The sequence below is a fragment of the Chamaea fasciata genome, unplaced genomic scaffold, assembly GCF_029207755.1.
Source record: "Chamaea fasciata isolate MVZ Bird 193981 ecotype frontalis unplaced genomic scaffold, bChaFas1.0.hap1 SCAF_7, whole genome shotgun sequence".
Lineage (NCBI taxonomy): Eukaryota > Metazoa > Chordata > Aves > Passeriformes > Sylviidae > Chamaea > Chamaea fasciata.
The window spans coordinates 3,943,581-3,952,383 of record NW_027094092.1 but is presented as its reverse complement, the minus strand read 5'-3'; positions in this window follow the sequence as shown (position 1 = coordinate 3,952,383).

The window sequence follows — 8,803 nt, the reverse complement described above, 5'->3', positions numbered from 1 at the left end:
TCCTGAAAAACTGCAGTGCATCTCATTTAGAACACACTGTAGACCAACCAAAGCCAGCTGTTTTTAATACAAGGGCCATCTCCATGTGCAAGTCATTCCCATTGCCCTATCAAATTTAGGGGCATGTAAAAATGATGCTCCAAGTAGAATGCAAGAAAAAGTCCTGAGGACAGATCTTGTTTGCTGAAACGCTGAGATTATTTTCAAGTCCAAGGGTCCAGTTATGCTGGACTGAACGGGAAGCTGAGCCCTTTTCCAGGAAAGAGAAGGGCCACAGAAACGGGGTGCCTGGTTTAGCAACTCAAACCCACCGGCAAGGATGAGAGAAGCAAGCTGTAGGCTTGAGCAGGCAGGCAGAGCTCAGGGAGAAGCAGTGGCTGGCAGAGCAGAGCCCAGGAGCTCGGTTCAGCTCCGTGGGCCCTCATTAGCCTGACAGCTTACATAAGGCACGCCACAGGGTAAACCAGGAGAGCCCCAGGGATGGCTCTGTGGCAGGTAACAGCCGCGCGTCGTCAGGTGGGCTTGCAGGCCCACTTTTCATGCTCTATTTCTACCACTTCTGAGGCACTGGCAGCATGTTCTGCAGCATGACACAGTCTCTGCCAGCACTTTGTATCTTCCAGAATCAGGCACCATGGGAGGGTTTCAACAGTTCTGGTCATCATTTTTCTGGCATGGGCTCATACATCCAGCACTGGAGTGGAAGCACTGCTTTGTCCCCATCTCTCCCCTGGCATAAAATTGCTCTAGATAGAACTAGTCTTCTCTATGTTTGCCTCATTTTCCATCTTTTGCCCCTTAGCATTGATTTCATATGTGCTGAGGATGGACATTCACATTACTCATGTAAAACACCATCCCTGCTTCCTGCTACCTAAAGTGAGTGCATCCCATCCACAGCAGCATCGCGCTCAGGACAAGCTGCCAAACTCACCCAAGGCACAGAATAAACTCTGTGACAATTATTGAACTCAGCCATTGCTAAGTAACCACTGAGTCATTGTGAAATTATTAATAGCTATCTCAAGGTATCTCTGTAAGCAGCAGTTGCTGCAGTGTCAACATACCTTGAGATACACACATGAGGTCTCTGGAGACTTTATAAATTGGTTGCTGGCTAGTGCTGCTGCCTCCTCCCTGCTGCTATTACCTCTGATGGTTAAATTAAGACAGGCCAACATGCTACAACAACACTCCATTCTGCCAGGTAGACCTATGGAGATAAAGACAGACCCAAACCAAAAAAAAAAAAAAAGTCCCTGATCACAGCAAGAGACAGATGCATAACGACAGGCCAAACTGTAATTTTTCCAGAGAACCTAATAATTCCACTCTTTGAAGAGCAGCACACAGAATCAAAATATACAAGAGTGGGGTTGGCCATGTCTCAGACACCACTGAGGTAGTTACAGCTGCCTCTTAACAAGTGCACAGCACCTCATCAGGCCCAGGGTCCCTGCCTGCCAGCCACAGGACAGCAAGGGGATGCAGGGAACAAGAGCAGTAAGAAGGCATGATGCCAAGCTGGGGATTTCTTGATTTTTTTTCTTTTCGCAGAATGATGCCACCTTTCCTCACCTTTCCACCACCTGTGTGATGCCACTTCGCAGGGCGATGCACAACTCCCTGATGACAACAGCGTCCAAACTTAGAGACACAGTGCGGTTTTCCACTCACACAGGAAGAAATGATCAGATGGAAGCATGAAGGACAGCCAAAAGGAGAAATAAAGGGTTAGAGTCACTTTCAGAAGGAAAATAGACAGAAGAAAGCACTGCTCTTTACCCACCAAGTTTTGCACTTCCAGTAAAATGCCTGGCTACAGTAGAGGCACTCCTCTGGGAGAGGAGGAAGAAGTTGCTGCCTGGAGGATGGTAAGGGCTAGAGACAGAGTTTCAGATTAGCATACACCCTTCCTTTGACCAGTCTCTGCCTCACAGCCTTAGCAAATGTGCTCCCTCCAGCACATGGCCTATTTCCTCACTGACCTGTATTGCACTGGGACTGCAAGAAGCCTCTGAAACCAGGGGGTCTACTTCTCCCTCACAGCCAATTTTACACCAAGTTAGTGTCACTGTTCACAGCAGGCTTAGGCCCAGTTTGCACTTTGCTTGAGAGCAACATCTTTCCAGATGCAGCAATGCTGGATTAGCGTCAACATTCTTTCCAGAAGCATAGTTCCAAATAGACACCTACCCCTCACAGCAGAAGGGCACACTCTTAAATGTGGTAATTAACAGGCAGCACTACAACAATCGCTGTAAACATTAATAACATGAAATCTTTAGGTAGATTTCTTGCATCTGCTGGGTTTGTTTTTCATGGGAGACAAAGCAGTGACTGTGTGTAAATTATGCTCATGTCAAGTGTTAAAATGCAATAATGCACCACCCTAGAACATGCGAAGAAATTACTGCCTTGCTGTGTATTTTGTACTAAAAGCAGTAACCTAACCATCAAAGTAAAGCTGAATGGGCTGTTACACACCCTCATCACAGGAGCTCTTACATGTTGTTATTTGGAATCGGCAATTCACATTTCCCTCAGAAAACCAAGACCAAAGGGCACAGAGAAACTTCCTCACTCACATCAGATGAGTGCCTGCAATGAAGCCCAACTATGCCACCTAGAATGAAGTCCATGCTTAGTCCCTGCAGCAGTCAGAGCCACCATATCCAAACAACAGACCTTGCTGTCCGCTCTCTATCCAGCCTGGATATTGCCTGCTCTACCTGTGCTGGATTCCTGAACCTCATCTGTGAAAATAATTCCTGCCTCAGGACACTCCAAACTCCTTTGTGCACTACTTCAATACAAAAAGCTAAGATGAGGTCTTTGCAAACAGAGCTTCTTCTTATTATTATTTGTGCTTTGAAGCAGTGAAGAAAAATGTCACAGTCTAAACTTGGCTTTTAGTGAAGGTGTCCCTGCTAAATGATCCCCTAGAGGTCCCTTTCAACTCAAACCATTCTATGCTTCTATTGCTTCATGATTTGCCAATGCAACAGCTCTCTTCCTCCAGATGTTTTGTCCTACTTCTTTAACTCTGTCCTCTGGAGTTGCCAGCACAGGACAGAAATTTCTGCCACTTATCTTCTGGGGAAATCCCTGCTGGGAAAGGCGAGGTGTGGTTGGAAAACTGGCCCAGGCAGCATCTGACATTTCCTCACTGAGGTCACCCTCACAGGGGGAAGTTGACTTTGGCTGGAGCACTGTGTGTTCTGGCTAACCCAACTGGCAGACAAATTCCCAGGGACTCCTGGCAGGGTGAACTGGGGCAGCCTGAGGCTGCACTCTGATATTCAGGAAAGCCTGGGGCAGAGACACTGAGTCCAGCACTGAGCCCAGCCTTCAATGCCCCCATAAAAGCCCGAGCCAGCTTACAGGGAGATTGGTGCCAAGGCTCCTGTACGAAAGGGAATCCAGCTTGTTCAGAACAGCGTCTTCTGTGTCACTGCCAAACCCCACAGGATCTCAGGACCAGCGTTAGTCATGCTGCTGGTGGTAGTACACATTTATGGCGTCTGTTGTTGAGGCTCTGCCATTTAGTGCTTTGTTCAGTCAAGAAATTCAAGTTGGCTTAATCTTATTGGGTTAATAGATCTAAATATGGACATAAAGAACTTGAGCATACATAAGCACAATGAATATGAGTCTCTCATTCATTGCTCCATAGTACACGGTAAATTGCCAGTGCAGCCCTTTGAGCTTACAAATATCTTTAGACTTGGCCTCACAAAGATTACACTTCCCATTCAGCAATTCAACCTCCTTCTAATACTTTTAAAACAGAGGAAAGGCCAAGACCTCTAGAGAAGATGCCAAAGATTGAATGGTTAGCCCTGAAAGCAGACTAACTGCAACAGGCAGCAAAGCAAAGAGGCCATGCCAACAGTGGTGCTCTCAAGGAAAGGAAGCACAGTTTCTGTTCTGGCATACACAGCACCCAAACTTGCACACACAATGCAGATCCCTGCAAGGCAACAGCCAGTATCTGCTTGGAAAGGGTCTTCGCTACTTGGAATTTTTTCAGCCTTCTCAATGCTGTGGCTATTCTTAGGATTCCCTCACCCTTTCTGGTCATTATAGAAAAAATAAAATCACTGGAGCCCCACATTTACTGGGCCCCAGGAAGCTGAAACAGTTGGGAGCTGGAATATACTGGGTGTTACTTTGTTTTCTCTCTAGCAAGAAAGAACTTTCATTTCCCTCCAAACCACAGTAAGCACACATCGGGATATGAGCATTTGCAAGGCTGAAATCTCAACATTGAGCATTATTTAAATTTGTAGGGCTATTTAATGTTCATCACACATTTGATCCTAACAGTGCAAGTGATTTTCTATCAGAACATTTTTTTTTCCACTTCAACAAGGAAAACTGCCCCTCCAAATATAAGCACTGCTTGTTATTTTGAGGCAGTGAGGCAAAACATACAGCACATACACCACATTTGGCTTGCTTAGCAGATGTCTACAGATCACTTGATGTTAATTTCAACATAAAAGCTATTATATTTCTGGCCTCGCCCTATTAGTTGTTAAATAATTATTTATGCTTGGCAGATAAATTCCAGGAACCTTGAATAAAGCCCATCAACCCTACTAATCTAACCATATTTGACACAACAGTTTTCACTCACAGAAGACCCAAGACACAATGTTTGTTGCCTGTATGATTCTCTTTCACAACCTAAAAGGTAATCCCATATTAACATTTAAATGTAGACTGTATATAGGATGTGTTCCAACGCTACTTCACAGGCAAAGAAGGAGCTTGTTTGCTCCATTGACAGTTGCAACTCTACTGTAGCCAGTTTCAGTTCACAACTCAGTTAATTTAAATCCGCACTTCACAATTCTGGCAGTAGTCAATATGTTCTTTTTTCCATAGGTGTTTTGGCTTTGCCTGTCTACTTTGGCTGTACTTGCCATTGGTAAAGCCCTGGTGCACTGTGACCTTGTTCAAAGCAAAACAATAACTGGAAACGTAGACTTCCCTTAATTAATACTTTTAAGCAGCTAACCTAACTTACAGGAGTGCTATTTATACACATTCAAATCTGTAGTTGTTGTGTGTTCCGCTTGAATGGTTTGCAAATTCCAAATAGCCAATCTACAACAAAACTTGGAAAAGATATTGAGTGCAAGGTCCTGTATGAAAGGCTTTCAACCAAGTCTTTGGACATTCATATGCTCCTGTCTGAAGAAATTTAGTTGATGTGTTGTCCTATGAAAGCACATTTTAGTGTAATTATACTTTTTTATCCCTAACAGACAAGTTAGAATTTAAAGATTTGGAAAAAATAAGGAATTTGAACATTCCACTGAGGAGAGCTCATTCAATATGTCTATTTCTGTTTCATCTGTCTGGTTAAAGGAGCACAGCTTCTCTATTATCATAGTAATGTACATTATGTCTGCATTTAAGTTTATGTGCAGTTTATGATTTTGTGTGATAAATAAAAATTAGTGATGCAAAAAGGAGAAAAAGGAATTCACATTGCTTCCAGCATACTGCACTTCCTGCCCTAAAAGCTGTGTGGCTTTGCTTTGCATCATTGACAAAATAAAGTTACTAAGATGCTTTCAGCTGATTTGGGTGAACAGACCCCTTTTGCCCTATGAAAAAGCCAGGAAAGAAAGCCAAGTTCCTCTGTTCCCCTGGATATCTCCATTCCAGGCTGCTCTGCAGCTACAGCACTTAGGCATCTCTCAGTGATGAGTCCTTTTTACACCTGACCTTTGCACACGGAGATTTTAACCCTGGGTTAAAAACGTTCAGCAAGAGCTGTGGGCTGTGTTTCACTGCTGCATCCAGGAGGAAGAGGTCGTGGACAAAAGCAGGGTTTATTGTAGGGTTGGTTTTACAATTTTTATTAATGACAAGCAAATTTCTCTCCACTGATGTCTGTGATAATGCAATGTATCCTTGAACTTCGTGTCATAAAGTAGCAAAGGTGAGCAACTGCTGAGGCAGAAAAAGGAGAAATGACTGTAAATAAAATCACGTACATCAAATAACACTTGTTAAACACTTACCTTTTTGACATATGAATTTGATGTTATTATTTCCTTTGCTTGTTGATAACACATACCCACTTGTTAAATACAAACTGGCCAGTTAGCTAATAGAGCAGGGTTTCACATGCTGGCAGGTTCCCTTAGTGTGGTTAGCTAAAAGCAAACCAAAAAATGTGGTGGAGGAAAGCAGCACCCTCACTAGAGCAGGGAACTAGAATCACTAAATCCAACACTAGCCCTGCATGTGGCATTAACCTAGACAGATCTTTTCTCATGCACGCTTTTCTCCTCTGTGTTGGAATGGTATTGCAGCTCTGAGGGAAGCTTTGCAATGTCAGCAGATTCTGAGATGAACTTTCAAGATCTTCAATTGCTACGAGTTTCATTAACAGCTGACACCATTGCTCAGACATTTCTAGGTTGCTTGCAGCCTTTTTGCTTTTAAACATTGTTAATCATACCTCGTTCTGTGAATAACAGCATTAAATCAAAACTATAGAGAGATGCACTTTCACAACAAAGCCACCAGGAAACAAAAATTATGCCAGTGTTGATACCCACTATCCCCTAGACTTAGGAGGAGGTCGGTTCAGTCCTGAAGAAGACATCCTAGCCATGGGAAGAGGAGGACTGGATAACTGCAGTCAAGTGTTTTCTCTAACTCTGCTACTGGTCAGAAACTGGCCTATGGACAGGTTTTCAGTAGGCCTCGTAGTGCAGTTATTATAAGTTTTATTTTGAAGAAGTACATATTCAACTTGCCCGGGCCTCAGGCTATCCCTGTAATTCCAAGGCACCTGTTGTTCTCTTTGATGCGATTCAGGTTTTAAGGAGAGGCCATTCTCAGACAATCACATGCTCAAATAGAAATGACAAAGAAATATCCATTAAATGCAAAGTAGGCAGACAGGCAAGATCTCCTGAAGATGATTAAGTTCAATAGTTTCTGTCAGATGATTAAAAAGCCTGACCTTATATATTTCTTTCTGGGGTAGCTTGTTTTTCTTAGGTAGGCATCCTAACAGGTGGTTTCCTCTGAAAGAAATACTCCAGTGTAAATCAGGGGTGTCCATAACTTCAGGTGCTGTGGCAAGGTTTGACAACAAACTGGATTACCTGAACACGGGCACCATTCAAATTGCACTGTGTGGGAGGCTGGCACAGCTGAACAGTGCTGTCAGTGCTACCATCGGGCACAGTACTGAATTGTTAAATCACAGACAAGTGAGAGGGGGAAAGATTACATCTTACAATCTGGGATTTGCTGGCAGACCTGTAAGAGTGGCAAATCCTCCTGGTACAGATATCAAGGGATACAGATTAGCAGGATTTTAATCTCCAGTTAATTAATACCACCTCTAGCACAAATAAAATTTCTCAGTGACTTCAATAATTTTGTTTGCACTCTCCCCTATGGTTCTGTTTGAGAGAGATCATGGTTTTATGATGAAGACTATTCAGTACCGGTCCACTGAACAACACAGCCTGCTTTGGGATCATGTCCCTTACAAACTGTGATCTAGCTGTGCCTGTGGTTGCCTGCACCAGTCTTTCTGTCACTCTCCACAAATCTCCACTTTCTTTATCTGGTTATTTCCTCATTTAAAGGCTGGGGCAGTGCAGCTTTCAGCAATCAGCAACTTCAGCACAGATTGCAGCACAAAAGCAACATTCTCACTATTTAACTTCAAAGAAAAACAAATTCAGTAACAATTTCATTCTTCACCAAGAAAAAGCAAAATCTTTACTCCACCAATCTCCTTGTCTGCTTTTCCTGTAACTTTAACAAAAGACTCCTGTTACAGGTTAGAGTCGTACCTTACTTTCATACCTCCAGGGTTCTAAGGTTACACAAGGACTAGTGTATATGCAGATCAGCTCTCCTACAGAATTTTTTTTGTTGCTCTTCCTTAGAACCAAACAAGGGATAACTGTTCCCAGCTTCTTCTCTGCTATTTCCTCATTTCAGTAACAATGCACAGGCATAAGTATCCAGCTACAGCAGTGTCTGCTTTGAGCAACAAAGCTGCTCTCCCGTATCTTCTGTCACTGATTTGAGGACGTTTACACCTCAGTCCAAACATGTGTGGCTGCAGTTCCACCCCCATGTGCTCACACTCACGTCTGCAAACGCAGGAACTTGGGTTTAAGCACAACATGGCCCAGCAGTGTATCCAAGTCTCTAGACTTTTATGCCCTACATACACTGTGGAATTTCCACCGTGCATACAAAATTATTCATGACAGAAACATTGAAGGACCATCCTCCCCTCTCCCTCTGTGAATACCAATGAGAAACATAGGAAGAGGTTTTCTTTTGCTTCCCGATCATAGTTAGGAAAGGAAATTTTAAACAAACGTGTTTTGCAGGAGGGAAAGGAGAAGTCACTGCAAGATGTTGAAGACCAGGGGTGCAAGTACATACTTGTATTAACATCTCCCATCCCTGGAGCTGCAGTAATTTGCATGACATTATCTACCTGGGATGTTGCTATGGTTATCACCATACATAAGTAATTACCAGGGCAAATTGCACATACAGCGCACGGATTCACGCTGTCAGCAGCAAAGGATCTTTTTATACACTTGAAAAAGTACATGTTCGAAAAAACACTAATGACAAAGATTCCTGATACGAGAAAAACTTCAGGAGTGCTCCAAAATTGTTGTCAACTGTGCTTATTGACACCTTAAGGACCAAGTCAGACCATGTCCAGGTGAAGACAGACACTGTGCAGGCTCAGTAGAAAATCAGTGGGAACAGTCACCAGTAGTAGTAA